This window comes from Engystomops pustulosus, chromosome 3, assembly GCF_040894005.1.
Source record: "Engystomops pustulosus chromosome 3, aEngPut4.maternal, whole genome shotgun sequence".
Classification (NCBI taxonomy): Eukaryota; Metazoa; Chordata; class Amphibia; order Anura; family Leptodactylidae; genus Engystomops; species Engystomops pustulosus.
In genome coordinates, this window is record NC_092413.1 from 144,105,669 (window position 1) to 144,118,537 (window position 12,869).

Here is a 12,869-nt window from a genome sequence, read left to right on the forward strand (position 1 = left end):
TCAATTAGCTATAGATGCCCCAAAATTATGTACCTGAAAAGTACATAGCAAAAAAATAAGCCACTAAGAGTCAACATTAAAGAAAAAAAAAATGATAGCCTGTACAATTTAACAATAGAAATCTGCTCTGGATGCTTCTTCCCTGCTTCTTCCCTTCTATGCCCCGCCATGTACTCGGGAGAAATTGGGTATCAAACTTTGTGGAGCCTTTTTTCATTAAATTCACTGCAAATTTTCCACCCAAAATTAATGTATTGTCCAAAAATATTACAATTTGTAGACCACACCTCAATTTTGTTTTAACCCCTATAAAACACCTAAAGGGTTAACAAACTTCTTAAAAGTGGTTTTTCATATGTTGAGGTGTGTAGATTCCATAATGGGGTAATTTACGATTCTAGCTATTATTTAGGCCTCTCACAGTCATTTGAAAGTTGAACAGGTCCCTCGAATTACAGGTTTTGGTGATTTTCCCAAAAATGTGAAAAATGGCACCCAAATTCTGACCCTAATAACCTGCTAGTAAAATACTTGGAATCTTAAAAAAACAATGATAACATAAAACAGACATTTGGGAAATATAAATTATGAATTAATCTGGGTGCTATGACTGCTTCAAATGTAGAGAATTTAGAACTCTAAAAAATAAAGAATTTTTTACATTTTTTGCCAATTTTTAAAATAATCTTAAAATCAGCTGGATATGCTGAAGAGTTCCAGAGCTATAGCCACTTATAGTGACACAGTGATCACCCTGGCATGACGTCTCCAGCATGGGAGAGTGACAGGTGATCCCACGTGTCATCATCATTAAAAAAGACCAGCACCAGGATTGGGATAAAGAGGACATTAGATGAGTATGTGTAGTTTGTTTTCTGTAATTCTTATGGGTAGTTTTCCTTTAAGCCTACCTGCACACAAACATGTGCTTTTAATGTTCCCGTGGATGGTTTCCATCCCCTATGTCATTGGCGGGTGAGATATGTTCACGTGCCAATGACAATAGAAATAACAGCCAGTACAAGGAATCTTGGTGCCCAAGGCAGACACATCATTGTCTTGTTGTGGTTGGCCTGCTTGCAAATTTTAAACCTCAATTTTTAGCTGAACAATTGCAATTAATGATAGGATGGGACATAAATTACTGGTTGGTTCAGAGAGATTCCCAGTAGTATTTTAGTATATGTGAGGAGTACTGTAAAAATACAGTAAAAATGTTTAAAATAAGTTTTAAAAAAAACATGTTAGGTATATGCTAGTCCCAAAAGTCCCTCTCCATCAAGATATAAAATCGGTTATTTCCGGCAGTCAACCCTGTAAATATAGCGCCCAACTGTCTGAATTGGCACTTTTTTGCCATTTTGCAACACATACAATGTTGAATAAAAAGTAATCAAACACTCCCAAAAATGGTACAAATGAAAATATCAGCTCTTCCCACACATACCAACACCCCATACATCTTACCAGCTGTACCTTTTAGTCCTTTTAGTGATTTTTAAAACCCACAGCAAAAACCCACAGAACACATGGAGGAGCTTGTAGCCCAGACCCCAAAAGGACAACTTTTGCCATACTGGTAATGCATTTCCCTGTCATCGAAAGGTTGAGTGTTACTCACACAACAATGACAATCGAAAAAGATTGTGGCTTGGTCAGGAGTAGGACCAATACTACCTTTTGCGTCGTGGGCAATTGGCTCATCCATGGGGCCATGGAAGCCATGTACATTAGCTCATAGAAATGCTAGCTGTAGTAACAATGGCTAGCATGGGTCCTAAATATGTTCTTGTTCTTATACTGTCTTTCAAGGTCCTTTTGTCCTTTATTGCCCTTAAACCGTTGGCATTTCTGGCTCAATAGGATTTGAAAAGTCTTTCATTTATTACTTCTTCCCCTATTCTTCCATTCATGCTTATCTCATTTGGTCATCAAGCACTTATACAGTCTTCGTTTTTTCCTGTCCTTGACTGCCCTTAAACAGTTGTTATTTCTGGCACAATAGGATCCAGAAAGTCTTTCCTTTATTACTTCTTCCCCTATTACCTCTTTCACGTTTATCTCATTCGGTCATCAGTAAGAGATGAGATTGTTCCACAAAACTCAGTTCATATTTGAGCTTTTTAGTGGTCCAAATACAGTACAATTGAACAAATGTGAAGCAAACCTGCCCATTTATTTTTCAATCTTTTCAGCCATTTCTGGTTCAAATAAGGATTTTGGAAAAGCTGGATGTGGAGATTTTAGTAGCACTCATAAAAGTGGAACTGAGTACAGCACACTTCAAACCGAGGCATTAAAAAGGGCCCTCTGGACCAACTGCTGTCTGAACTGTTATGCACATCATTTATCCCATTCCATAACACTAAGTAACCTGCTGTTGGGTTTTTATAAATGATGAAATCCACATAAATGAACCAAGGCTGTTGCTGTGGTTTCATGAAAACCAGCAATAAAATGATAGAGCAAGCCAAGAATCGCTATAAATAGTAAGTAACTGCAAATGTTCCTGTTTTGTTTCATAGCTCAATGCCATTAACTAGTTGTTAACATAATTCAATAACATTTTAACCCTTTGCTTGAAGAAAACAGTAGTTACTTACCAATAACCTTGTTTCATGGAGCCACGACAGCAAGGAAAATTGAGCATAAAGCGAATGCTCCTCCCCACTGGCCTCAGTGCTTACAGAGACTCGAAGGGAATGTTTGGTTAGTACATTTATAGTTTTAACTTAAACTTATCTCTAACAAATCCTTTTTTTTCTTGATTCACCTGTGAGCCTACACCCATTTTACAGAACACCCGGGTGGGAATAAATGGTGCTGCTGTGCCATGAAACAACGTTACTGGTAGGTAACTACTGGTTTCTCATTCGCCTCAACAGCATTACCCGTCAGAATAGCAGAACATACTTTGGGAGGGGAAAAAGAGGAAAGGACCTTTCTACCAAATTGCAGATGATCAGCACCCAACACATCTACCTTATAATGTCTATAGAACGTGTGCGGAGAAGATCAGGTAGCAGCCTTGCGTATCTGGTTGATAGAGGCGTTTCTGAATTCGGCCCAAGATGTTGCTAAGGCTCTGGTGGAGTGGGCTCTCAGATGCCCGATGCAGGCTGGTCAAGAGCCTTGTAGGCCTCTCTAATGGCAGTCTTTACAAAGGTGGCTTCTGTGGATGACAAGGCCTTAGTCCCTTTATTTTCTGCAGCAAATAAGATAAACAAGTTGTCAGATTTTCTGAAAGCAATAGTCCTTTCTAGATATTTTAGCACACCCCTCTTAATGTCCAGTTTATGGCAAAGTCTCTCTTTGTCTGTCTTAGGGTTGTTGTGAAAGGAAGGGAGAATCCCCTCTTGGGATTGATGGGATTTCAACACTACCTTTGGAAGAAATGCCAGGTCAGTCCTTAAAATCAGTCTGTCAGGAAGTACCTGTAGGAATGGGGCCTTAGAGCACAGGGCCGCATGTTCCCCTACCCATCTGACGGAGGTCACTGCTACCAACAGTACTACTTTCAGGAACTTTGTTGAAATCTCTCCCAGAGGCTCAAAGGGGGCTCCTGATTGAGTACAAAGGACCAACCTATTATCCAAGAGGGCACTGAAAGCCACCACCTGCACCTTCAATGTGGTTGGTCTGAGACCCCTCCTTACCCCGACCTGCAGGAAAGATAGATTATTGGCAAGTTTGGCTGATGTAAATCTATTGAAGCCCCGTCCGCAAGCTCAAAGAAAATCTTCCATATCCTAGCATAGATCCCATACGTAATAGACTTCCTGCTGCCCTGTATCGTGGGGATAACAGACTCCGGCACCCCTTTGTGTCTGAGAGTTAGCCCATCAACAGCCAGGCCGACAGATGCAAGTTCTTCTTTACGTTGGGATGTTTTATTGAGCCCTGATAGAGAAAATCCTGAACTTCAGGGAGGATCCACGGATCCAACCCCGAGAGATCTCCTAACACGGAGAACCAGGCCCTCCTCGGCTAGAAAGAGCCAGCCTCCAATCCCACCTTTGGGAGAATGCGTCTACTGCTAGCGGTCTCTGATCTAAACTGTAAAATCATTGAACCTTCCTGTTTTTCTTGTGCTACCTCCAATAGTTCTGGGTTTCTCTTAATATGGAAAGTTCTCCTAATACGTAGAACCAGGTCCTCCTCGGCCAGAAGGCGGCTATCAGGGTGACCCTGTTCTCTGATTTTCCTTAGGGTTCTCTGTATTAATAGCAGATACGGGAAGGTGAGGAGAATTTGGGAGGATGCGTCTACTGCTAGCGGTCCTCGGTTTAGACTGTAAAATCGTTGAACCTTCCTGTTCTTCAGAGAAGCAAACAAGTCGATTCTGGAAGGCTCCACAACCTCACCACAACCTGAAATACTACTGGATCTATTGCCCACTCTCCCTGCTTCACTGGCTGGCCACTCAGGAAGTCTGCAACCTCGTTGTCCTTTCCCCTGACATGAACTTCCACTAGGGAGGACAGAGAGGTATCTGCAAGGGAGAAGATCTGACTTGCTACCTCCATGAGTTCTGGGTTTCTTGTGCCCCCCTGATGGTTTACATATGCCACCGCTGTCGTGTTGTCCGAGGACCTTCAAGTACGCTCCTACAATTTTTGGAATTGTGGACTGTAAGGCTCTGAGGACTGCCAGTAATTTCCAGAAATTGGAGGACCTGTCCCTGGTGGCTGGGTCCCAGGTACCCTGGAAAAACAAATCTCCTAGGTCATCCCCCCACCCCGAGGGGCTGCCATCCGTGGACATGATGTAAATCTTTTTCTTAAAAACCACAGAAGTCCTGCTGAGAGTCCCTGACAATTTCCCACAACCACAGGGAGAGAAGGACCTCCTTGGACACTGACAGGGGCTGATCTAGGGAAGAGGGGGACCCTTCCCACTGATCTAGAATACACGACTGTAAGGGCCTCAAGTGAAACTGAGCCCATGCTACCCCCGGGATGGCTGTTGTCATAAGACCCACTGGGGACAAACCTTGATGGAGAGAGACAACTGTACAGGCCCTGAACTGCTTGACGATCTTAAAAAACTTTTCTATCTTCTTGGGTGGAAGAAAGAACCTTTTAGCAAAGGCAGTCTAACAGGATACCCAGAAATATCTTCTGTTGGCCTGGAACTAGAGAGAATTTTTCTAGATTAACGAGCTACAACAACTGAGACAGAATCTCGCAAACCCTCCGGGTCCGAGTCTGCTGTGCCTCTATGGAGTCCCCAACTAGCAAGAAGTTGTCCAAGTATGGGAAGAATAAACCCTGACCTTGTCTTATGTTGGCAGACCCCACGCTACATGGATGGCTACTCTTAGAAATTTTCTGTACTGAAGGTGGATTGAGACATGGTAATAGGCGTCTGCCAGATCGATAGATGCCATGAAACAGACTGGAAAGAGGTTACATACAATGGCAACAATGTACATATTAATGAGACCATTACATGTCTTTTATGAAAGCTCAACAACAAATTATGCAAACACGACCAATTCGTGTGTCCATCTTTTTTGGGGAAATCAAAACAATACATATAACCAACAAGCCCAAGTGGTCTCAAGGAGAGCAACAAAAGGGCGCAAGAAAGGCAAGGGACAAGCTTGGGGGGTATTGGGGCATTAAGCAGAGTACAGGAAGTAGAGGAAAGAAAGAGACGGGGGGGGGAGGGAGGAGGGAAGGAAGGTAGGGGGAAGAGGGATAGGGGTATGTCTCATCCAAGAGGGGCGTGCTTCCTCCAAGATTTCACAGTAGCTCCCTATATTCAGGAGACTGCTGGAATTGAATCCATGGCAGCCATGTCTTATGGAATCTTTCATGGTTAGAAGAGGAGAGGTCTTCAATGTACATAAGGTCATTAACTTTTGTCACCCACATAGCTATTGTCGGTGGTGTCGTTTGCTTCCATAGTAACGGAATGCAGGCCCTTGCAGCGATGATGAGGAACTGGCCCAGGGATTTTTTATATCGTTGTGTAGATATCTTGCAGTGGTGGAAGAGGAAGAAAGAGGGCTCTAGTACAATCACCTCTCCGCATAACGTAGTCATTATTCGCCCCAGATCTCTCCAGAACGGGGAAGAGTTTTCTGCAGGACCAAAATGTATGTAGAAAGGAGCCCTCCTCTTCCCCACATCTCCAACACGTATCAGGGACTTGTGGAAAATTTGTGTGTAATCTGGTAGGGACTCTATACCACGTGCTAGAAGTTTGTAGCCTTCTTGGTACTGTGAACTGATATTCGCGTGATGGCACAGTTCAAAAATCCTGTCCTTTAGTTCCGGAGTCAGTGAGATGTTCAAATCTTCCTCCCATTGTCTGAGGTATAAAGGACCTTAATCATTTGGGATTGAAAGAAGGCAAGAGTAGGTGAGTGACAAAGTGTGCCGCAGTCCGGTCACGTTACCACACAGGCATTCAAATGTAGTTTTTTCTGTCGCGTACTGCTCGCTGGGGGGTAGTGACGTCAGGTAATGCCTTAGTTAACCAGTTCTCCAAGCTCCCAAAGGGCAGGGCTCAGTCAGTTCTGTCATGTCTTGAGTCGTCATCCAGGTCTTTTCTTTAAGGAAATGTTCCGCCCTGAACCTCCCAGCCCCCCTCCACTGCTTGAAAATCAAGTCCTCAACGCCCAGGGCAAAATCAGGGTTGCCAAGGATCGGAGTAAGAGGGGACTTTAGCGGTAGAAGTCTGTCACGTATTTATGATGGTTCTTCACTTGGCTCTCTCACCCACCTAATACCTCTTGAAGGACCGGTTCTAACATCCCCTTGTCTAAAAGGGACAGAGCCTCTGATCTCACCAGAGAACAGTTCATACCCGAGTCTGTCCGGGTCACCCTGAAACTTATGGGGAGAGGGAAGCGAAAATCTAATTTTAGGCCTAGACCCACTTGCTCTCACATATTTTTTCCCAGGCTGAAAAAAAATGAGATAGCCTCCCCCCACCGGAATCCTGATGTCAATGGCTAGGGGGTTTCTTGGGGTCCTCTGAAGTTCAGGAGAAGAGGAACCCCTGAAACCTCCTGGCTTCTCTGATAGAATTACCCTTATCCTGTCTTGTCCCACGCCGACTAGAAAAGTCTAGCAGGGCCTTTTAAGGCGGTGAACCCTTTCTTTGTATCTCCTGCTTTCTCCAGCAGATCTTCAAGGGTTGGCCAGAACAGGGTTTTTCCTTCACAGGGGATGCCACACAATTTGTATTTTTAATTTAAATCCTTGACCAACTGTTCAGCCAGAGGGCCCGCGTCACAGAATTTGAAACTGTGGCTCCCCGGGTTAACAGTCTCAGGGCGTCTACTGACGCATCAGCCAAGAATGATGCCCTTTTAATGGATAGTGAGGGAATAAGGCTCTCTCTTGGCATTGTTTTCTAAATGTTGCCGCGATATTAGGTATAAATGAGGCGGTTGCAGCTTACCAGGTCTTCCTCAAAAAACCTTCCGCCTTCTTCTCCATGGGGTCTTTAACCCCTTCCCGACATTTGACTCTTAGTGCATGGCGGGAGGTGCGTTCCCGCAATATACGGTATGTGGGAGATTTGGCCCAGTAGAGACCGTGGTAGCGGGGTGCTGTGATGCAGTTCACGACAGTGACACCAAAGTACAGTCCAAAACAGGTCTAGCCTGTGTTTATTTCAGCAGGAATCAAAATAAAACAGCCTTCACATTCAGGCATCAAAACAAAATAATATCCTACCTGTCAGGGTGCTAACTAAACAATGGTTCTCTGACTCACCACTAACAAAATCACTTGGCTGCTCCAGGCACAGAGGTCAGTGCTGTGTGCTCTCCAGCCTCCTTCCAGAGAGAGACAACATTCTGAGCTCTGCTGAGCGGCTTTATTAGCCTGATTGGCTGTTCCCACCACCTGTGTCCAAGGTGCTGGACAACACAACCTCAGCACTAAGGCCTTGCATAATAGCAAAACCTAGGGGAAACATACCGCCCATCCACAGTTAACCCCTTCAGTGTCTCACATACCCTTCCCCTCTGTTTGACCCTGTGGGGGCGAACACTTTTGGCCATCAGACAGTGGGTACGAGACAGGGCATCGGCATTGCCATGCAGCTTTCCTGCTCGATGTTCCACCGTGAACTTGAAATTCTGCAGCATTAGGAACCACCTTGTGACCCTGGCGTTCCTCTCTTTGGCCTGACTCATCCAGGTGAGGGGAGAGTGATCGGTCACTAGTGTAAACTGTCGCCCAATCAAGTAGTATCTCAGGGATTCCAGAGCCCATTTTATCACCAAGCACTCCCTCTCAACTATACTATAGTTCTTCTCAGGGGGTGTGAGCTTGCGGCTCAGGAATGTCACGGGATGTTCCTCACCCTCCACTACTTGGGACAGGACAGCCCCTAAGCCCACGTCAGAAGCGTCAGTCTGCACAATAAAGGTCTTGGTGAAGTTAGGGGTGGTCAGTACCGGTCCCTCGCACAAAACCGTCTTAAGTCGCTGAAACGCCCCCTCAGCCTCTTCACTCCACTTTACCATCAGCGCCCTGCTACCCTTGGTCAGGTCAGTCAGGGGTGCCGCTATGGTAGCAAAATCGGGGATAAATTGGCGATAATAGCCCACTATGCCTAGGAAAGCCCTCACTTGCTTCTTGCTCATAGGTCGTGGCCACTGCTGGATCGCCTCTACTTTATTTACTTGGGGTTTGATGACACCTCGCCCAATACGGTACCCCAGGTAACGGGCCTCTTCCAGACCCAGTGCACATTTTTGGGGGTTCGCTGTCAACCCTGCTGCCCTCAGGGAGTCTACCACTGCTTGCACCTTGGCCAGGTGACTCTCCCAATCGGTACTATAAACTATGATGTCATCCAGGTAGGCCGAGGCATATCTCCGGTGAGGTTTTAGCATGAGATCCATTAACCTCTGGAATGTGGCGGGAGCCCCATGTAGCCCAAAGGGAAGTACCACATACTGAAAAAGCCCATCAGGAGTAACAAAAGCGGTCTTCTCTTTGGCCCTGTCAGTAAGGGGTACCTGCCAATACCCTTTCGTCAGGTCAAGGGTGGAGAAGAACCTAGCCTGTCCAAGTCGTTCTATCAACTCGTCAACCCTGGGCATGGGATAAGAATCAAATTTGGACACCTCGTTCAACTTCCTAAAATCATTGCAGAACCGTAGGGAACCATCAGGCTTGGGAATCAACACAATAGGACTCGACCAGTCACTTTTAGACTCCTCGATAACCCCCAGGTCTAACATCTGCCTGACTTCTTCGGATATGGCAAGCCGGCGCGCTTCGGGGACCCGGTAGGGTTTTTGGTGTACCCTGATGTGGGGTTCGGTTATGATGTCATGCTTGATGACTGAAGTACGTCCCGGTAACTTAGAGAACACATCCACATTTCGGAGCACAAACTCCTTTGCTTCCTGAATCTGGGCCCTGGAGAGGGACTCCGAGATCCGTACTTCAGGCACCTTGGCATCGGGTACACCTACCTCCGGTGTCCCCTTCTTGGGGACAGATGCTTTTTCTACTCCCATGGCCATCAGGGACTCTCTTTCCCTCCATGGCTTTAGGAGGTTCACGTGGTATATCTGTTCGGGTTTCCTCCTCCCCGGCTGAGATACCTTGTAGGTTACCTCCCCCACTTTCTCCATGACCTCATATGGTCCTTGCCATTTTGCCAAGAGCTTGCTCTCAACGGTGGGCACCAGAACTAGCACTCTGTCGCCTGGGTTAAAGGTCCTGAGTCTGGCTGACCTATTGTAGACCCTAGACTGGGCCTCTTGTGCCCTTGTCATGTGCTCCTTTACAAGGGGCATTACCGCCGCTATGCGGTCCTGCATAAGGGAGACGTGTTCTATCACACTACGGTGGCGGGACCTCTCCTCCTGCTGCTGGAGCATGGCCTGCTGCTGCTGCCGATTAGCTCTGGCCTCCTCTTGCAGGTATTTAATAAAGTATTAAAGTATTTAATAAATCTTGGCTTTATCCTGCACTTTGCCTGCTGCTTTCACCCAGGCCATGCAATGTTGCAGGATGTAGCCAGCCTTTCAGGTGTGTGTCTTTTTTGAACTGCCCGCATCCTCCACCATATGTGGGAGATTTGGCCCAGTAGAGACCGTGGTAGCGGGGTGCTGTGATGCAGTTCACGACAGTGACACCAAAGTACAGTCCAAAACAGGTCTAGCCTGTGTTTATTTCAGCAGGAATCAAAATAAAACAGCCTTCACATTCAGGCATCAAAACCAAATAATATCCTACCCGTCAGGGTGCTAACTAAACAATGGTTCTCTGACTCACCACTAACAAAATCACTTGGCTGCTCCAGGCACAGAGGTCAGTGCTGGGTGCTCTCCAGCCTCCTTCCAGAGAGAGACAACATTCTGAGCTCTGCTGAGCGGCTTTATTAGCCTGATTGGCTGTTCCCACCACCTGTGTCCAAGGTGCTGGACAACACAACCTCAGCACTAAGGCCTTGCATAATAACAAAACCTAGGGGAAACATACCGCCCATCCACAGTTAACCCCTTCAGTGTCTCACAAGTAATAGGACGTCAAACTTCTGGCCCTGGCTCCTAAACGGAGCCGGGGCCAGAAGCTGCGGTTGTCAGCTATATATTATAGCCGACAACCGCCTCCAACACCCGCGATCGGAGATTTATCCTATCGCAGGTATTAACCCCTAACACGCCGCGGTCGCGCTGACATTTAACTCGATTCAGACACCCCCCCCCCCCCACAGCGTTTACCGGGGGGGTCCGCTGCTCCGATTGCAGCCCCAGGACTGTATTAGGTGAATAGCTTGAACAAGCGTTCAGTAAACCTGTAAAAGTAAAGAGAAAAAGTTCAAAACACTAAATAAACACACTTTTAATAAAAAGAATTAATTAAATAAAGTTAAAGTCCCCTAAACGCAAACATTCCCTATACACATCTAATAAGGTAAAAAAAAACCTGAAAATCACCAAAACCCCCCACATATTTGGTATTGCCGCGTCCGTAACAATCTGTACAATAAGTCAGAAACATTATTGGACCCATATGGTGAACCCCGTAAAAACAAAACCCGAAAAACTCACCAAAAATTTTAAATTTTCATAAAAACCCTTCACAAAAATGTTCCAAAAAGTGATCAAAAAAAGTTATGTACACTAAAATGGTACCAATTGAAAGAACAACTCAACACGTAAAAAATAAGCCATAAACTAGCTCTGTCAACCAAAAAATATTAAAGTTACATCTCCGAAAAGATGGCGATGCCAAAACAAATGAGATTTCCTATATTAGTTTTTTTCCAGTAAATTTGGATGAAAATAAATGAAAAACTATATAAATGAGGTATCACCGTAATCGTAGTGATCTATAGAATAAAAATATTATAGTATTTTTAGTGTATAGTGTACAACCCCCAAAATATACAAAAAAAAGAAACAAATTGACAATTTTCTTTTCCTTCATACATTAGAGAGTTAATAAAATCTCATCAAAAAGCTACAGACCCACTAAAATGAAGTATTTGTAAAGTGGTTCTCATGTCACAAAAAATAAGCCCGAATATGTCCAAATTGCCAAAAAATAAAGATTGTATAGCCATTATAAAGTGACAATGCATAATCTGCTCTGAATGGCGCAGCTTCCCTTCGCTGCCCTGGCGTGTGCCCATACAGCAGGTTACCACCACATATGGGGGATTGTTATACGCGGGAGGGATTGGGTATCAAATTTTGTGGAGCGTTTTGGTATTTTATCCACTGAGACTTTGTACATTTTATGAAAAACACATTCATTTAGCCAAAAAAAATTTAATTTTTCGAAATTGCATCCGATTTTGTTTTGACCCCTGTAAACCAATTAAAGGGTTAACAAACTTTATAAAAGTTGTTTTACGTACGTTGAGGGGTGTAGTTTCTATAATGGAGTAATTTATGGGGTTTTACTTTTATTTAGGCCTCTCAAAGTGACTTCAAACCTGAGCAGGTCCCTCAATAGCAGGATTTTGCTTTTTTTTATGAAAATGTGAAAAATTGCACCTAACGTTCAAAGCCCCATCACATCTTACAAAAATAAGAGTATGCATAAAAAACCATGTCCACATAAAGTAGACATTCGGTGAATGTTAGTTATTACGTTTTTTGGTGTTATGACTCATCTGTGGAAAAAGTAGAACATTTTGAATTTCGAAAATGGCTTCAGGCGTTAAGGAACCCCATATCCTTAAAAGAAAGGATTTAGAGATTTAAAAAAAGAAACGTCTATTTTCTGGCCCCCCTCCCAGGTAGAAGAATCCTCCTCTTCAAAAGGGTACTTCTTCTTGATGACTCTAGAGATAAACATCTTTCGGTCTGGTCTTTTCCACTCATTCTTAATGAGGTCGGAGATGTTTTTATGTATTGGGAATACCTTCTTTTGTTTGACCCTCAAACATCACATCCTGAATAGACTTGGGTTCTATAACCTCCTCAATGTCCATAGTGACTAATCTTATCAGATGGTCAGTTTCCTCTAATAGAAACGTTGGTTTCCCTGCACCGTCGTCCTCAGAGTCAATATTAGCCTGGGTTGCAGTTGAACAACCTGGGACATTAGGAGCCCGGGCGTTCCTTAGGAATCTTCCTGGGGGAGTTGCGGACTTCCTCCCTAATAATGTTCCGGAAGGAATCGACTAAAGCTGAAGTTTCCTCAGCTCCAATTTTTCCCAAACAGGTCAGCTTCTGATAACCTGAGGGTAGTCTAGCCTCACAGACCCTGCATTCTCTATGGCTAGTTTTATGGGTCGCTTTCCTTGGAACATCCTCCCCCTAGAATACACCAAAAAAGGGGGGCCCTATTAAAGTACAGGCAGAAACGGACTCACCGCCTTGGCCTACATACCGGTATAGCAGTTCGCTGAGGGGTGTCAGGGGGGTCTTT